We start from the raw sequence: 20,924 nt of genomic DNA, 5'->3' as shown, positions 1-20,924 counted from the left end.
GTGGCCGTCTGCGGGCCTGATGGAGAAATATCGGTCTTCTTGCGGTGTTATACCCTGTGGACGTCCCGTACTGTAGCGGCTGGACACATTTTCTGTCTGCTGGAATCGCTGCCATAATCTTGAGATCACACTTTGTGGTTCAGGGAGGGCCCGTGCTACGACCTGCTGTGTTTGACCAGCCTTCAGTCGCCCTAGTATTCTACCCCTCATAACGTAATCAATATGTGTTCTTTGAGCCATTTTCAACACACAGTCACCATTAGCAAGTCTGAAAACGTCTGCACACCTACTCGCTGCACCGTACTCTGTCATGCACCAGCACACCTCTGCGTATGTGGACTGCTGCCAGCGCCACCGTGCGACGACCGCAGGTCAAAAGCACCGCATGGTCATACCCGGAGGTGATTTAAACCCGCAGACCGCCCAACAGAGCGTTCTTTCATAGTACCTCAAAGCAACCTCAGAAGCGCCGTAATATAGACGTAATTACCTGAACTATTCCAAAAAAAAAAAAAAAATACCAAACCAGACCTGGTCCCACTGAACACATGCACACAGAATAATTTATAAATCATAATAATTTTTATATAATATATTTCATTAACTAATTAATCTTACTCAATGGTACGGGGTTTATCATTCCTTTCTTGGAACTGCGTGCTGTAGGATACGAGGGGCCCTTTATTGGTCACGTTCCTCCAACCATTTCTCGCCTAAGCGCCGTTGTGGCGTTAGAGCCAAGAAAGGGCGCTGATTATGTGCGACAGTCTGTTTTCATTCATTGAGCGTTTTTAGCAATTTTTTTGTAATTTTTGTATTATTCTGTCTATTCAGTAAGGTGTTTATTATTTATGTAATTATCTATAACATCGCCACTTGAGCGTATGTCAATTGCTATCTCTTAACTGTTTCCTTTTTAACAACCTAACTTTTGTCGTGTTTTATTTCATTGCTGTTTGTTACTGAAATGCTTTTTATTATTGTGATGCCACCGTATAAACCCATTACCGACGTTACTGATTGTATCCACATTTATTTCAAAACGTACAATTATCATTGAAGAATATATGTACGCCTACAGTAGCGACATCTGACGAACTTGCAACACAAACATTGTGTGGCTACTGTACGGCAGTATGGTTCGAACAGTAGTTCGCTGACAAGATGACTCTTGTATATACTATTATTTAATTAAGTTTGACGATGCTGGCGCTGATTTGTGTTTAGCATTTGACGCTGCAACTATAGCTCTAATACATTAGGATATGTTTTTATAAATCGGGTATAACTCATCGTACGTAAAGCGCATAAATGCACATGTATGTCAATAACACTTTTCATCATGGTCTGTTTTATTGTTTTAAGCTGTAGACAGTCTACTACTTGTACTTGTGTTTTTTCCCATATTTTGCTGGAGATATGAAGATGGTCATTATAGACTGAAACCGGTAGTCTTATGACATAAAAAATTTGTGACCGCAGGCGAGAAGTAAAGGAAATTTATTCTACTTTCGGGTCACTGTTCGATTCACGACCATGTCGCAGCTCATGAGAATAGACACGTGTTCAGGAAGTGGACTCGGTCACTGTAGTCTGAGGAAGGGCTATCAAAGTGGAGCTAAAATGCTCGTCTAATTACCAACTAATTTAACACGGGCAAGAAAACTGATAATACTCGGTGGATCATTACCAGTAGTAGCCAATGATATGGCTCAAGCCAAACGTGATGAGGGCTGGTCCCTGGTGAATGTGACGACGGGGGCATCTGAGACGACGTCGATGGTCCAAGTACAGTGTTGTTGTTGTTGTTCTTGACACTGCAAGACTGAATCCAGACTTACAACAGTTCCGTGCGAAAAAGCAATGAGACAGATAAATATCTTGTGTGACGATTCCAAAGCAAAAATCATACGCATATGTAAATAATCCATGTTGGTATCAGTCCATTAGGAGTTCATCTCATCATCACTAGGTTCAATGTTTCCCAATGTACTGGCCAGCTCAGGATGGGAACCAGTGACTACCATCACCATATCATTATCAAGCATGCCTAGAAACAAGAACATATCTTGTAAGCATTGTATGTACGTATAAATTATTATTGTAAAAATATGAGTAACTAAGTATATATATCAAATCCCGAAACAATAACATCTGATAAGCATTGTATGCAAGCATAAATTATAATTGAAGAAATATGAATTATCACATATGTATCCAGTCATCTATAATCAGAGCGCAGCTCAGCAAGCTTAACGAGAATAGGGTCATAACTTGCAGTGGCAAATAATCGTCATATACATGAGGGCTGGGCACTTAATCAACAGGGACCTGGCTCTCTCTGATATAACGCTTCATGAACGATTCCCAACGGTGTGTTCTGGGCGATGTCGATATTTCTAATAAATACATTAGACAATTTCATAGAAATGTCAGGCTCAAATATTTACACACACATATAGCTGAAAAGAGAGAATAGCGTTACATATGTAGATCTGTAGCTGACGAACTGGCCTCAGTTGGATTAGCGCACTCAGAGCCAATGGAATGGGATCATCCATGCCCATGTAGGTGGCATCGTTAAAAATTCCTCCAGAGAAAAAAGCCACCTGTCTCAGGGCCACTAATAATTTCCTTTAGAAGGTCTACTATAGATGTAGCAGTCAGGGCGAACAGGCTTAGATGGTGGGGTCATGTGACACGCGTGGGAGAAGCAAGGTTACCCAAGAGACTCATGGGTTCAGCAGTATGGGGTAGGAGGAGTCGGGGCAGACCAAGGAGAAGGTACCTGGATTCGGTTAAGAATGATTTTGAAGTGATAGGTTTAACATCAGAAGACGCACCAACGTTAGCACTGAATAGGGGATCATGGAGGAATTTTATAAGGGGGCTATGCTCCAGACTGAATGCTGAAAGGCATAATCAATCTTAAATGATGATGATGATGATGATGGTCTAATATTTCATTGCCTATCAATAGCAACAGAATGCTGCCACCTGTAACATTAAAAAATCGTTAGCTCATGGATATACACAAATAAGCACAAACTCATAGCCACATACCTGCATTGTCACCGCAATCCGAACTTTGGGGAGGTGGAAGAAATAAATTATAGCCATTAAAATAATGCTAAGTCAGCTATGTTCTGTTTGCATTTCATACGATAAGTGTAAAATAAATATGGCATAAGATGACAAGTGGCCAGTTTTTTTACATAAGGGCTATAAATTAGGTACGTCAAGGGCCAACTCACCCAGTACCTGCTCAGTCCCATTATTGGTGATTCTGGAAGGTAGTTCTTGGGAATGAACAAGGAAATTAATGGTTTATGGTTCGTTACAAGATGAAATGCTGTTCTGTAAAGATAGAGATGGAAATATGATTTGGATACCAGATACGACAGGCTGTGCTCCTATTTCCACATGTAATTGATTTGGGATGAAGAGAGCGCTTTAGAAGCATATACGATGGGCTGTTCATGATAAAAGTCGCTTATGTGAGAAAGAATGGCCCAGCCGCTACGGAGATGCGTAACCGGCCAGGCTAAGGAATTTTGATGGGTCATAGGTCACCAACTTCAGAAATGATATAACTTCTGAAAGACCCCACGACACTACTGTGACCATTTACCTTTTATACCATTTTTATAGATTATTAAGGGGTTCGGCGACCTGGGAGGTATATGGCATAAAATCTGCATAATAGTTAATTTTGTCGGGGTATACGAGTTTGCAAGATGTTGTTGTCTTCTAGCTTCACTTAGTGACATATAGTCGATATAACTGACTGTGTTCAAAATGTTTTGAATCAGCTGCTCCAAAATCTTTGCAAAACTGCTGACGCGCTAGCAATTGCGAAATGCAACTTCCTGTATATGTAACTTTCAAATGAAATGCTACTGATCACGACTTGGTGATACTGTTCGTATAGTGGGAATTCTAAAGAAGCTTCGGCTATCTCAGTTTTAGGGAACTACGGCACCGTTTACCTGGCAATCTGAAATGAGACCTTCTGGATTGGAAATACACTCCTGGAAATTGAAATAAGAACACCGTGAATTCATTGTCCCAGGAAGGGGAAACTTTATTGACACATTCCTGGGGTCAGATACATCACATGATCACACTGACAGAACCACAGGCACATAGACGCAGGCAACAGAGCATGCACAATGTCGGCACTAGTACAGTGTATATCCACCTTTCGCAGCAATGCAGGCTGCTATTCTCCCATGGAGACGATCGTAGAGATGCTGGATGTAGTCCTGTGGAACGGCTTGCCATGCCATTTCCACCTGGCGCCTCAGTTGGACCAGCGTTCGTGCTGGACGTGCAGACCGCGTGAGACGACGCTTCATCCAGTCCCAAACATGCTCAATGGGGGACAGATCCGGAGATCTTGCTGGCCAGGGTAGTTGACTTACACCTTCTAGAGCACGTTGGGTGGCACGGGATACATGCGGACGTGCATTGTCCTGTTGGAACAGCAAGTTCCCTTGCCGGTCTAGGAATGGTAGAACGATGGGTTCGATGACGGTTTGGATGTACCGTGCACTATTCAGTGTCCCCTCGACGATCACCAGTGGTGTACGGCCAGTGTAGGAGATCGCTCCCCACACCATGATGCCGGGTGTTGGCCCTGTGTGCCTCGGTCGTATGCAGTCCTGATTGTGGCGCTCACCTGCACGGCGCCAAACACGCATACGACCATCATTGGCACCAAGGCAGAAGCGACTCTCATCGCTGAAGACGACACGTCTCCATTCGTCCCTCCATTCACGCCTGTCGCGACACCACTGGAGGCGGGCTGCACGATGTTGGGGCGTGAGCGGAAGACGGCCTAACGGTGTGCGGGACCGTAGCCCAGCTTCATGGAGACGGTTGCGAATGGTCCTCGCCGATACCCCAGGAGCAACAGTGTCCCTAATTTGCTGGGAAGTGGCGTTGCGGTCCCCTACGGCACTGCGTAGGATCCTACGGTCTTGGCGTGCATCCGTGCGTCGCTGCGGTCCGGTCCCAGGTCGACGGGCACGTGCACCTTCCGCCGACCACTGGCGACAACATCGATGTACTGTGGAGACCTCACGCCCCATGTGTTGAGCAATTCGGCGGTACGTCCACCCGGCCTCCCGCATGCCCACTATACGCCCTCGCTCAAAGTCCGTCAACTGCACATACGGTTCACGTCCACGCTGTCGCAGCATGCTACCAGTGTTAAAGACTGCGATGGAGCTCCGTATGCCACGGCAAACTGGCTGACACTGACGGCGGCGGTGCATAAATGCTGCGCAGCTAGCGTCATTCGACGGCCAACACCGCGGTTCCTGGTGTGTCCGCTGTGCCGTGCGTGTGATCATTGCTTGTACAGCCGTCTCGCAGTGTCCGGAGCAAGTATGGTGGGTCTGACACACCGGTGTCAATGTGTTCTTTTTTCCATTTCCAGGAGTGTATAATATATGTTAAACTTCAGATTCTATGTGTATAGCTGGTTTAAGGTCACTACAAACATGTAGGCAGCCATTTGATTTTCATAACACTACCAATGGTACAGTCTATTGACTGTGTGTGACGGGAGTGGTGATGTCTGATTGCAGCAGACGATTTAATTCGGACTTCACGTCATTTCACAATGCTGCTGTCACTGGTCTAGCCCTAAAGTAGCAAGATGCTGCAGACAGATTTAACTGAAGGTGGGCTACAGAATTATTTGCATCCCGCAGGTCTGGGGAAAATAAATTTGCAGACGCAGTTCATAATGTGTCAAGGTCATCGAATTGTGCAACTGCTGATACAATAATGATGTTGTCTACTACTTTAAAACCAAGTGATAAAAACATCACAAAAATCTCTTGCGCCTGACGTGATGGTACAATGAAGAAAGTAATCGGAAGCTGACTTTCTTCTTGTACAACGCTGTTACTCTACATGTAGTGCGCAAAAGTAAGCGGTGCTTGCTGTAGGAATATAATCTTTCTGATGTTGATTGAAGAGATGGAGAACTAATCTCGACAGAGGTTCTCTTATTTATAACATAGTCTGGTGTACTGGTATCAATAAGGAATTTTTTAATTGGTTGTTGATTGTTAATGGAAGAAAACGTTTCGAGGCTGCTCCGTGAAAAGGCTCAAATGTGTCTGTAGGTTTTGTACACTTCTGCGTCATTGTCGATGGGACGTGGTGCTACTTTTGCAAACTTATGCCACATGTCATTGTTTACAGTACTGCACACAGAGTGTTTCACTATATGGGATATGAGAGCCCGTATGTTTACCAAAATATTCCAGGCATCTTGAATATCGCTTTCTGCTGTTGTTATAGCGAGACTGGGTGGAAGAGGAATTATGTGAAGACTGTGAGTCAAATACGTGCTGCTGGTGATTTGTTGTCTGGGTTTTGTTCCTAAATGGACGTAAGGGACTGAAACTCGTATCGTATTACGAACCTAAACTTGATGAGTTCCGATTACACTAACTGTGGTGTTAATGAGAACGCCATTTTTATGGAATCTACCTCCCTTTCACCAATATTTTCTTGAGTTGCATTCAGTATTCTAAACGGTTTTACAGAAGATGCAGTGCTATTCTCAAAACAGTGCTGTACTTCATCGGACATTTTAAAAGGTTTTGCCACTGCTAACATTTTTTCGAAGTACATCAACATCAAAATACATAATTTGCAAGCCACCGCGTGTGGCAAAAGGTAGCATGTACCACTAGTAGTCACTTTCCTTCATGTTCCACTCGCAAACAGAGCGAGAAGAAAACGACTGTCTATATACCTCCGCATACCCTTAGTTTCTCGTAACTTATCTTCGTTGCTAATAACCTGGGCTCTGAGCGCATGTAAGCTCCTTCCTACTAATCTCCGTGGTCTTTACGCGACGTTTATGATGGCGGCGTTAGAATCATTGTGCAGTAAGCTTGAAATGACTGTTTTATAAATTTTCTCAATAGTGTTGCCTTCCCTCCAGTGATCTCCATTTGAGTTCCCAAAGCGCCATCGTAACACATGTGTGTTGTTAAAACCTAGCAGTAACAAATCTAGCAACCCGCTTTTGAATCACTACGATATTCTCCTTTCATCCGACCTGGTACGGATCCCAAACACACGAACAGTACTCAAGAACAGGTCGTAGTAGCATCTTGTATGCGGTTGCCGTTACAGGTGAACCAATCTTTCCCAGAATTCTCTCAGTCAACGGAAATCGACATGTCGCCTTCCCTACCGCAACCCTCACTTGCTCGTCTCGTTACATATCGCTTTGCAACGTTACGTCCAGATATTTGAACGATGTTACTGTTCCTAGAAGAACAATACTAATACTGCATCCAAATATTACGAGTTTGTATTTCATAATCATCCATATTTACTTACATTTTTCTACATTTAGAATCACCTGCCATTCATCACACCAACTATAAATTTTGTCTGAATCACCTTAAACCTCCTACAGTCGAGCAATTGCGATGCCTTACCGCACACCACAGCGTCAACAGCAAACAACCGCAGATTTGGTGCCTACTTTGTCTACCAAATCATTTACGTATACAGTAACTAATAACGGTCCTGTCACATCTGAGGGGCGCTCCTGACGACATCCTTGACTGTCATGAACACTCGCTGTAGAGGCCAATGTACTGAATTCTATTACTTAAGAAGTTGCTACGGTATCTAACGGTTACTGTTGCTGAGTTGTTGTTCTACACAGCATCCAATACGAGCATACCAGTTGGGTCTTTCTCTGCGGTTACTCGTATTGTAAGTACTTGGGATATGCACGGCTCGGTTTGAAATGAATAGCTCTGTGCAGTCATAGCGTCTAGCCATTCAAGCTTGATTTCACGCTCCGCAGCTAATTTGCTGCAAATAATAACCTCTAGCTGTGATCCTGCTGTCAAATAGTCTATGAAAATCCTAGAATTACGAGTTGATAAAATACACAGAAACATAAAATCAAAGTTAAATGAATAATTTAGTAAAACCGATTCTCTGCTAACATCTGTGATTGTTTTAGGTGACAGAGAACTACGTTGCATAATGTTTATTCAAGAAATGGTTAAAAAATGTTTCAAATGGCTCTGAGCACTATGCGACTTAACTTCTGAGGTCACCAGTCCCGTAGAACTTAGAACTACTTAAACCTAACTAACCTAAGGACATCACACACATCCATGCCCGAGGCAGGATTCGAACCTGCGACCGTAGCGGTCGCGCGGTTCCAGACTGAAGCGCCACTTGCTTATGGCTATTCGCACAAAAAATATGTTGTTCTCAAGTTCAACAGACTTAACTTGGTCAGTTCCAGGACTAGACAAATATGTTAGAACAATATTTAAGTAAAGAATGTTATAAACATTGTCACACTCTGATCAAACACAATAAATATAAATATAGGTTTTTCCATAAATAAATACGCCAATATTCTTGTGCAAGTGTGCTTATGATAAAATACAACAGATTGTCGTTAAACAGTGTTTGAAAAGTTGTTTAGAACTGCTTGTCAGAAACGTCAGTTGATACTCTTAGTGGTGTCAGCTAACAAATGTGTCTGACCACTTCTCAAATTACTATGATTTCGTACCATCAATTGTAATTAACATTTAAAAAAAGTTACTGGCGAAATTGTAAAATGCTCATTACATAAATACAGAAGTATGTCAAAATGTGAGATATTCCTGTTGCATTCATTTATTGTGTAATTGTGGAGGATACAATTTTGTGATCAACATTTGCATAATGAAAAGATGTAAAAAACGTAATAAATAACGAAATAAAACAGATATAAATATGTGGCTTACATAGACAATAGCTATAGTGTAATTCTACCATCTGTGATACCGTTTGTTGAAATCGCATGAGGTGTTTAAATGTTGTTGATTTAGAGGTTCATTGTGAAAACGTTTATCAGTTTGATGTGTTAATTTCTGTAGTTTTAATAATATTGGAAGTATTGTTGTGTCACTGGATGCGCCTTATTTTTATGAGATTGCAAATGTATTCAGATTTGCTTTAATTCTGTGAATTTTATACACACATCAAAAAAAATTTTGCATCACCTCGGTTCCGAGAGTTCCGGAACCTGTACAGAAAATTGGAATAGAGATCATCATAAACATCATTTCCACACCTTTTATTGCTCATGAAAACCACACTATGCATGTTGTACCACCATACAGCATGACCTTCAGAAGTGGTGGTCCAAATTGCCGTACACACAGGTACCTCTGATACCCAGTAGCACGTCCTCTTGCATTGATGCATGCCTATATTCGTCGTGGCTTACTACCCACAAGTTTATCAAAGCACTGTTGGTCCAGATTTTCCCACCCCTCAACGGCGATTCGGCGTAGATCACTCAGAGTGGTCGGTGGGTCACGTCGTCGATAACCAGCCCTTTTCAATCTATCTCAGGCATGTTAGATAGCGTTCATGTCTGGAGAACATACTGGCCACTCTAGTCGAGCGACGTCGTTATCCTGAAGGAAGTCATTCACAAGATGTGCACGATGGGGGCGTGAATTGTCGTGCATGAAGACGAATGCCACGCCAATATGCTGCCAATATGGTTGCACTAACGGTCACAGGATGGTATTCATGTATCGTACAGCCGTTACGGCACCTTCCATGACTACCAGCGGCATACGTCGGCCGCACATGCCACCCGAAAATAGCAGGGAACCTCCACCTTGCTGCACTCGCTTGACAGTGTGTCTACGGCGTTCATCCTTACCGGGTTGCCTCCAAATACGTCTCCGACGACTGTCTGGTTGAAAGCATATGCGACACTCATCGGTGAAGAGAACGTGATGTCAGTTCTGAGCAGTCCATTCGGCGTCTTATTGGACCCATCTGTACCGTGCTGCATGGTGTCGTGGTTGCAAATATGGACCTCGCCATGGACGCAGGGACTGAAGTTGCGCATCATGCAGCCTATTGTGCACAGTTTGAGTCCTGTAACTACACGAAAAGAATTATTCATCACGGTGACGTTGCAGTCAAGGTTCATCCGAGCCATAATCCGTAGGTAGCGGTCATCCACTGCAGTAGTAGTCCTTGGGCGGCCTGACCGAGGCAAATCATCGACAGTTCCTGTCTCCCTATATCTCTTCAATGTCCGAACAACATTGCTTTGGTTCACTCTGAGATGCCTGGACACCTCCTTTGTTGGGAGTCCTTCCTGGCACAAAGTAACAATGCGGACGCGATCGAACCGCGGTATTGGCCGTCTAGGTATGATTGAACCACAGACAACATGAGCCTTGTACGTCCTTCCTGGTGTGGAACTGATCGGCTGTCGGACCCCCTCCGTCTAATAGGCGCTGTTCATGTATCGTTGTTTACATCTTTGGGTGGGTTTAGTGACATCTCTGAACAGTCAAAGGGACTATGTCTGTGATACAATGTCCACATTCAACGTCTATCTTAAGGAGTTCTGGGAAGCGGGCTGATGCAAAACTTGTTTGAACGGTGTAGATTCTCAAAGAGCTGTAATAAACTATCCTTTAGCTTGACTGACACTCCACCAGTTTTGGTGCATCTCTCGCGCAAAGGCCACGCAAGCAGCTGCCGTCAGAATTCCCAGTTTTGGGATTTAAGCTGTCCGGTCTCTTAGCCGGATGTGCCACGGGGCGCATTTTTACTTCCAGACGCCAAATCGGTCGCCTATATGTGGATGACGTTACAAAGCCTTCGAGCACTTCACATATCTGGGAACCTACTACACATTCTCGTACCTACGTTAACAGTCTGCAGTGGGGCACCGTGTACGATTTGTTCATGTCAGTAGCTGTGCACAAACTTTTTTTTATAAGAAGCATTCATAATTATTACATCACCCACCAATGATTCAGCATAGGACTGTTACCAGTTTTGATTTTGAGACAAAAATTGACATTAACGATACTGTAACTTCTTGTAACAACATCGTACAACATGTTTTTGCTGCTCGTAATACTTCGAGAGCTAACTATTGGTTTCAGACAAATCCAAACACTCAGCTTTATCGACAGGTCGTAATTTTTCCACAAGACGCTGTGTTTGAAGTTTGGTGAACAGCAGAAAATCAATCTGTTTAACAATGTCCATTGTGCTATTCGATGTATAGCTGCAGACGTCTGTGGTATGAGTCGGAATCCTCGTCTTCTGGATGAAATGACGCGATTGGTGATGGTGGCGGTGGTGGTGGTGGTGGTGGTGAGCTTGGATGCTGTTCTGGCTTGATGAGCTGCTGTGGTATAAGTTGTCGCTGTTGTTGCTGTTCCAGAATTTGTATTTGAAGTTGCAGCTTTGCTTTTATCGGCATTAAGGTTGTTGATAGCTTGCAGCATGAAGAAAGAAGAGTTACAAGCTATCAAGAGTCTTAACGCAGCCAAGAGCGTATTAGTACTGTCTGCCAATAAGGGAAATGCGACCGTCGTAATGAAGATCGAAGGTTATGAAGCGCAGATCAGACGCAGCAGATCACACGGACACGAATCGGTTAATCAAGGCATTTTCTCTTTCGGCCGACGTACATCGGAACCCGCGCTTCACGGAAGCCCTACCACTTCGACTCAGTGGATTATCAAAGACCCATAAGAATAATGTTCCATTAAGACGATTGTCAGCACTCATCGCTCACCGACGTATACACTGGCAAAACACTTGGCGTCTCTCGTCCATCCGCACGTAGAAAGTACTGAAACATACCATAAAGGACTCAGGACATTTCATTGAGAAATTGAAGAAACTAAAACTTGGACCAAACGAAATCCTGGTCATGGTCAGCTTTGATGTAGTTTCTTTGTTTACTCCAGTACCACTCAGTGACTCTCTGGGATACATCGGTCCCATTTCCCGGCAAGACGTCACCATGCTCTTTCAAGAATGTCTCATCCTGAGCAATTTCATGTGGAATGCCAACTTCTACGAACAGCTGCAAGGCGTCACCCTGGTTAGTCCTCTTAGTCCAGTGCTGGCCATCTTCTTCATGGAACATTTCCAGGGGCAGGCACTGGCATCGGCACCTTGCAAACCTAAGGTGTGGTACACATACGTCGACGACACCTTTATTGAGAGGAGCAATGGTGAGGAAAACCTTGGTGACTTCATAAGACACCTGAATAGCTTCCACGCCATAGTAGAATTTACCATGGAGGTTGAAAAGAACCAAGAGCTACCCTTTCTAGATGTGCTGGTCACGATGGTTAGTGAAAACCTGGGACACAGCGTGTATCTAAAGACGACACTCATGGACCGACACCTACACAGTCTGCCAAATCACCACCCAAGCCAGAAAAGAGACATAATTAATGCTCTCGTAAAGCGAGCAAAACAAATATGTGAGTCTCAGCACCTCAGACGCAAGATGCAATACATGGAAAGTGTTCCGAGGATCAATGGGTACTCCACTAGTTACATAAGAAGTGTCACAGAATCAAATACTCGGCGAGGTGGCAAATCGAAAAAGAAATGTCGATTACGGTTTTTCTGTCACACATTCCTCCAATGACCGACAGAATCGGCCATATACTGTGCAGACACGGCGTAAAAACTACATATAAACCGACAAAGACGATCAGAGAGTGTCTCAGAACAGCCAAGGAGAAAAGGGATCTATCTGCAATGTCGGGATTATACCGCACACCATCTACATGCGGAAAAAAACGATGTTGGAATTACTGGACGATCAATCAACACCTTGATCACGGATCACAGAACATGAGCGGCATTGCAGTTAGGAGCAGGAGTAGAAATTGGCGTGGCGGAGCACGCGCTGTGCGAGACTGACCGCAAAGTAAAATTCGTCAACCGGGAACGTCTTGCTGTAAAGAAGAGCTATCGCACCCACTTGTTCAGATAAGCTATACATAATCATGGGAATAACTTCAACAGCAAAAGAGAAAGCCTCAAGATGAACGGGTCCTAGGTTTCCGTACTGCAGCGAACGACTATAGCAGGTAGCAAAGAGAGAACCGCACCGGAAACACCCACGAAAAGCCCTTGGACGTAGACGCGCAAGGTATATATAATCTGCGACCACGAAATCGACTCCAGTCCACCACCTGCACTGGAGGGTGAAGCTCAGACAATGCCAGACATTCGTGACGGTGAAACGTCAGAAAAATCATCAAACAAACGTCGGTCGAAGAACCCGAGACAGAAGCCAATTAATCAATATAACAGAGCAAAGTAGCACACGTGTTCAAAACTACATGCAGACTGCGCTGAAGAACGTACTGCAGAAAAAGACAAATGCAGTCTGAATGCTCATGCAGATTTGGAAAATACAATACATGAGAGTGGAAATAAAGCAATTCGCAAAAACCTTACAATGGCGTAATAACTTCCTTTTCTTGATTCTTTCATTCGGATGCTGACACTTATCAGAACATCACACATGTTTTAAACTATTGGTAAATTATAATAAGACTTGCACTAGCTCAGAAACTGAGCGTGCACTGTCATAATAGTTTCCAGTGCGAAACGTTTTACCTAAAAGCTAAATGATGTTCGTTTTACTGAACGTGCTGACTTTCGGAACTTTCTCGGCTTGAGAAGCACTTTTAGTAGCAGACATACGACAGATGTTATTTGCTAGCATTTCCGATCGGAATGGAGACTGTCACTTGAGCGTTGCTACATGTCCGGTGTGGATGCAGTTTAGGGGATGCGACTAAGCACATTTCGGCTACAACTGCAGTAGAGAAGCCATCATTAATTTCACACTTGTGTAGCTTTGCACTTTGGCTTTGTCAGTCGAAGAATGGCTAAAGCAGAATGAGTTACGGAAGTGCGTAAGTTATTCGTGTGTCGAAAATTTAGCCTCCATTCCTACGAAGATCCTTGAGTAAGATTTATGACAAGTTTCAAAAACCTGTACAAGGTTTTATTGAGGATACCGCTGTGACTTGGCTATGAGCACTATGGGACTTAACATCTGTGGTCATCAGTCCCCTAGAACTTAGAACTACTTAAACCTAACTAACCTAAGGACATCACACACATCCATGCCCGAGGCAGGATTCGAACCTGCGACCGTAGCAGTCGCGCGGTTCCGGACTGAGCGCCTAGAACCGCTAGACCACATCGGCCAGCTACCGCTGTGACTGTTTATGTACAAGACGGCTTCATTTTCCATGAAATTAAAGTTGAATTTCTCCATTTTGGAGTTTACCTTCAAGGGCTAAACATTGTTGTAGGACATTTAGTACTTTCAAAACACGTTGCTAATTTTGTTTCTTACAGGACATTGGAAGAATCTGATATTTGCACGACCATTGCAGTACACTTCATTTTCATCTTTCACTACCATTATCTGTGTCTTTATTTTATTAGAGGCGACACAGTCATACCTTCCTAAAATGAAGCCAGCACCATAATAGACTCCTGTTCTTGACCAAGTACTCTGGCGTCGGAACTTTCAAGGAAGAGTTATCTTTTGTGTCCATGTACCTTATCACTACAGTTTCATCTTTGAACAGACGTTGAAAAACGATTTTAACCCTCATTACTGTAGGTTGTAAAAGTTAAATCCTCAGACTGCTACGGCATGAGATAAATAACAGAGTCCAGTAAATAAAGTTATAGGAAACTCTGTTATGAACCCGAAAGTTGGTTTGAGCATCAAAGTGCTTTGCTACTCTTGATTCTAGTGGAACTGGTACGCCGTTGCCTTCCTCTGACTTTTGAACTGACGTACCCAGTTACTTATGGGGGCACCAAAAGTTTAATGCCGACTCTCAGTCACGGTGCAGCCCGGGATTAACAAATAATGACAAAGGCGAAAAAGTGATAAGATACAGATAAGAATCTTTGGATTGACCGGGGATTGAACCAGAGGCATATGCATCCGTAGCGCGCTATCTTACCACTTTGACTTTCGATTTTAGATAGCTTTTCTCTTTTTCTTACCTGCTTCTAACCCTTCAGTTTCTCTTTTCGTTCGATAATTCATTGGTTCAAGAATCATGGAAGAAAGTTGTATACATGGAAGAACCCTGGAGATACTAGAAGGTTTTCAGATAGATTATATAATGGTAAGACAGAGATTTAGGAACCAGATTTTAAATTGTAAGACATATCCAGGGGCAGATGTGGACTAATCCCAAAATCTATTGGTTATGAAATGTAGATTAAAACTGAAGAAACTGCAAAAAGGTGGGAATTTAGGGATATGGGACCTGGATAAAGTGAAAGAACCAGAGGTTGTACAGAGTTTCAGGGAGTGCATAAGGGAGCAATTGACAGGAATGGGGGAAAGAATACAGTAGAAGAAGAATGGGTAGCTTTGAGGGATGAAATAGTGAAGGTAGCAGAGGATCAAATAGGTAAAAAGACGAGGGCTAGTAGAAATCCTTGAGTGAAAGAAGAGATACTCAATTTAATTGATGAAAGGAGAAAATACAAAAATGCAGTAAGTAAAGCAGGCAAAAAGGAATACAAACGTCTCAAAAATGAGATCGACAGGAAGTGCAAAATGACTAAGCACGGATGGCGAGAGCACAAACGTAAGCATGTAGAGGCTTATCTCACTAGGGGTAAGATAGATACTGCCTACAGGAAAATTAAAGAGGCCTTTGGAGAAAAGAGAGCCACTTGTATGAATATCAAGAGCTCAGATGGAAACCCAGTTCTAACCAAAGAAGGGAAAGCAGAAAGATGGAAGGAGTATATAGAGGGTCTATACAAGGGCGATGTTCTTGAGGACAATATTATGGAAGTGGAAGAGGATGTAGATGAAGATGAAATGGGAGATACGATACTGCTTGAAGAGTTTGACAGAGCACTGAAAGACCTGAGTTGCAACAAAACTCCGGGAGTAGACAACATTCCATTAGAACTACTGACAGCCTGGGGAGAGCCAGTCCTGACAAAACTCTACCATCTGGTGAGAAAGATGTATGAGACAGGCGAAATACCCTCAGACTTCAAGAAGAATATAATAATTCCAATCCCAAAGAAAGCAGGTGTTGACAGAAGTGAAAATTACCGAATTATCGGTTAGTAAGTCACAGCTGCAAAATACTAACGCGAATTCTTTACAGACGAATGGAAAAACTGGTAGAAGCCGACCTCGGGGGAGATCAGTTTGGATTCTGTAGAAATGTTGGAACACGTGAGGCAATACTGACCCTACGACTTATCTTAGAAGAATGATCAAGGAAAGGCAAACCTACGTTTCTAGCATTTGTAGACTTAGAGAAAGCTTTTGACAATGTTGACTGGAATACTCTCTTTCAAATTCTGAAGGTGGTAGGGGTAAAATACAGGGAGCGAAAAGCTATTTACAGTTTGTACAGAAAGCAGATGGAATTTATAAGGATCGAGAGCCATGAAAAGGAAGCAGCGGTTGGGAAGGGAGTGAGACAGGGTTGCAGCCTCTCCCCGATGCTATTCAGTCTGTATATTGAGCAAGCAGTAAAGGAAACAAAAGAAAAGTTCAGAGTAGGTATTAAAATCCATGGAGAAGAAATAAAAACTTTGAGGCTCACTGATGACATTGTAATTCTGTCAGAGACAGCAAAGGACTTGTAAGAGCAGTTGAACGGAATGGACAGTGTCTTGAAAGGAGGGTATAAGATGAACATCAACAAAAGCAAAACGAAGATAATGGAATGTAGTCGAATTAAATCGGGTGATGCTGAGGGAATTAGATTAGGAAATGGGACACTTAAAGTAGTAAAGGAGTTTTGCTATTTGGGGAACAAAATAACTGATGATGGTCGAAGCACAGAGGATATAAAATGTAGACTGCCAATGGCAAGGAAAGCGTTTCTGAAGATGAGAAATTTGTTAACATTGAGTATTGATTTAAGTGTCAGGAAGTCGTTTCTGAAAGTATTTGTATGGAGTGTAGCCATTTATGAAAGTGAAACATGGACGATAAATAGTTTAGACAAGAAGGGAATAGAACCTTCGAAATGTGGTGCTACAGAAAAATGCTGAAGATTAGATGGGTGGATCACATAACTAATGAGGAAGTATTGAATAGAATTTGGGAGAAGAGGAGTTTGTGGCACAACTTGACTAGAAGAAGGGATCGGTTGGTAGGACATGTTCTGAGGCATCAAGGGATCACCAATTTACTACTGGAGGGCAGCGTGGAGGGTAAAAATCGTAGAGGGAGACCAAGAGATGAATACACTAAGCAGATTCAGAAGGATGTAGGCTGCAGTAGGTACTGGGAGATGAAGAAGCTTGCACAAGATAGAGTAGCATGGAGGGCTGCATCAAACCAGTCTCAGGACTGAAGACCACAACAACAACAACAAATCGTATGCCTTCTCGACATAGCTTCATTGTCACTATCGCATTGCAAAATTCGAAGTAATACAAAATTCATCATTTTAAACTGAAGTGAAAGGTATCTTATTTTCTTGATTGGATTTTTCCTTGTGGATTTGAAAAACGGACAAAACGAATAAAGACGATAATTTAAATGGAACTCTACTCATTATTTTCTTCTATCTCATTATACTTGAAAGGATAAAGAGGCACTGAAATGTAAGAAACTGAATTCTTCTTTCAAGAGTGAAAAATCATAGATATTTATTTGAATGACAGTCAACTGATAATTCTTTTCCTTCTTCTTCCTTTTCATTAGTCTTGTAAGTAATGTTTCCGTAAACTCTCACATCTATGGGTAGGATAAAGCACTTCGCAGATATTTCTGGCAGGTGTTGGGTTGGGGTTGGGTTGTTTGGGAAGGAGACCAGACAGCGAGGTCATCGGTCTCATCGGATTAGGGAAGGACTGGGAAGGAAGTCGGCCGTGCCCTTTCAAAGGAACCATCCCGGCATTTGCCTGGAGCGATTTAGGGAAATCACGGAAAACCTAAATCAGGATGGCCGGACGCGGGATTGAACCGTCGTCCTCCCGAATGCGAGTCCAGTGTCTAACCACTACGCCACCTCGCTCGGTCTGGCAGGTATATTGACACTTCCGTTGGAGTCGATACATGACTTCAAAATGTTTTGTTGATAGATGTATGAAATAAACTTGTATGTTTGAATTTATACAAAGCTTCAGGCCAACCGTGTGCAACTGTGAAGCAACAATGTATTCAATCGATCATTAAAACGTAGATTAATCAATCATATGTGACGCCGTGCCGTTCATGAGGATCAGTTTCTTCCTCCACTAGTATAGTGTGATGATTTGTCGTTTACACAGACCAATGTGTGATGTTGACTCAATAACGTGACAGTCATCGCAAGGCGCCTTGGTGCGACTCTGATCCTGAGTCGTTCCTCCTTTGTGGAGGTGGTTTTTGTTGTGTCTAGACAAGACAGCCTAGACACAAAGAGAGGAAGCCGAAAGGCACGCGCTAAGCTAAAGCAGGATGGCGTGAGGTCTGAAACAGGATACGTAATGAATGCTATAAAGAAAAGTACGTAGCTGCTGGAATACTTAACTTTAATCCATCCTTTTGGTACATCTGGAGATTGTGGCGATACAAGTGAGACTCCATAGATACATGCAATGTTACTAATGGCGCCTTGCTAGGTCGTAGCCATTGACTTAGCTGAAGGCTATTCTAACTATCGGCTCGGCAAAGGAGCGAGGATTCGTCAGTATAGTCGCTAGCTACGTCGTCCGTACAACTGGGGCGAGTGCTAGTCCGTATCTCGAGACCTGCCTTGTGGTGGCGCTCGGTCTGCGATCACACAGTGGCGACACGCGGGTCCGACATGTACTAATGGACCGCGGCCGATTTAAAACTACCACCTAGCAAGTGTGGTGTCTGGCGGTGACACCACAGTTTTCACAGCTGGATCGTACCAGAGCGAGTGCAGAGAAGGTCTAAGCGTCCTGTTACGCACGTTGCCCCAAATCGTCCACTAGTCTTGAGACGGAGGCTTGTTGACTAATGGGTGGTGCGGATGTTGCAGCAGTGCTTTGTAAACGTGCATCATTGATTCTATTAAGAACATCCTCAATATAGCTTTTCTCGAATTAATACAAATCAATATAAGTGAAGTGTGGAGCATTGGAGCCAAGATTAAGCGGTGGCTCCATATTCTGCGGCTGTAAAAGACGGTGAAAACGTTGAGCTCTACTGTCGCTATTTGCAGTCAGAATCTCATACGCCCGTCTTACCACTGAGCCATGGAACCGAAATGTTGAATACTTTCTTCTATACCTATAAATTTCCAGCGTTCCATCTGTATCAAAGTCTACATCCTTTTGTCTGTCAAACATGAGAATATACTGAAATTTCTCTGTCTGTGGCCAGTGCAAGAAAATATGAAAAAAAACCGTCACTTAATCGACTACCTGACGAGAGGAGCTAGTTCTCGATCTATATTTTATTTCAGTCTGCATTATTTTATTCTAATGGTGAGATTAAATCCAGTTCTCATTCGGGCCCGTCCCACCGCCGTGTCATCCTCTGCACGAAGCGTCTTTGGATGCAGTAGGGAGTGGCACGCCGTCAGCATACTGTTCTCCACGTCGTTGTCGTGTTTCTTTACCTTGGAACCGCTACTAATCGTCGATTAGCTCATCAGTTGGCCTCACGAGGCTGAGTGCACCCCGTACCAGTTCTCCCACCGAAACAATAATCGATATTAGCACCGAGAAACGAACCCAGGTCCTCCGCATGGTAATTATTTGTGCTGCCCACTTAGATACTGACGCGAACGTACACAGAGTACAATAATTACAGCGCAGTATAAACTACGAAAAGACCAGTAGCGACAATTGTGAAAATACAGGTAGTAATAATAAAATAAAATGGTTCAAATGGCTCTGAGCACTATGGGACTTAGCACCTGAGGTCATCAGTCCCCTAGAACTTAGAACTACTTAAACCTAACTAACCTAAGGACATCACACACATCCATGCCCGAGGCAAGATTTGAACCTGCGACCGTAGCAGTCGCGCGGTTCCGGATTGAAGCGCCTAGAACCGCTCGATCGCACCGCCCGGCAATAATAACATAGAGAATGGTAGTAACAACAATGTTAATGCACAAAAAATGTTATGTGCGCAGTATATTAAAATATATTTTATTTCATTTTAGCGCTAGATGATCAGTTAAGGTTACCAGGTAGGTGCAAAACGCTTAACTAATTTGCACACTTTGCAATCTAAATTATCATTAATTCGTTTAGAGGAATTCGATTGACAGTGTTATTTTGTTTAGGAATGTCTACAATAATAAAAACAAAATATTGACGAAAATCTGTATGAGGAATTCTACAGCGCGATAGCCAGTCGCATGTTAATATGGAACTGTGAAATAATCGAAAACTTTCACACTGATGATTCTGAGTGGGATCCTCTCAATATGAGACCTCGGCCGAGCGGTTCTAAGCGCTTCAGTCTGGAACCGCGCGACCGCTCCGGTCGCAGGTTCGAATCCTGCCTCGGGCATGGATGTGTGTAATGTCCTTAGGTTACTTAGTTTTAAGTAGTTGTAAGTTCTAGGGGCCTGATGACCTCAGATGTTAAGTCCCATAGTGCTCAGAGCCATTTGAACCTCTCCTGACCTCAAAGGGACAAATGTAAAAGACTCAGTGTTGCACTAGAAATAATTGACCAGGTTATTTCCGTCTCCAAGTTTCTCACCCTAGCTGAATACCTCATCAGCTATACACAAATCGTCAACGTAACATATCAACAACTTCCAAACTAAAAATTGTCAGGTATCTCCCAATCTCATGCTGTAGTCCAGACGAACAAAGAAATGCAAATTTGAGGATTCAAATAAAGCAACGATGAGAGGTACGTAGTGTTGAATTCAGGCCAGTCATCTCAAGCAGGAACATCACCAACAAAACGTTTTCAGAAATGCACCCTACAACGCCGCTCAAGGAAACTCGCACAAGGATTACCCCGAAGCTCATGACACCTAGAATTTGTCGAACTAGATATGATTTTTTACAGTGCAACAGTACGAAAAATTTGTAAGGGCAAATAGTATTGTGTTTAAATAGCC

The sequence above is a fragment of the Schistocerca americana genome, chromosome X (genome assembly GCF_021461395.2).
Source record: "Schistocerca americana isolate TAMUIC-IGC-003095 chromosome X, iqSchAmer2.1, whole genome shotgun sequence".
NCBI lineage: Eukaryota > Metazoa > Arthropoda > Insecta > Orthoptera > Acrididae > Schistocerca > Schistocerca americana.
This window is presented reverse-complemented; position numbering follows the sequence as displayed.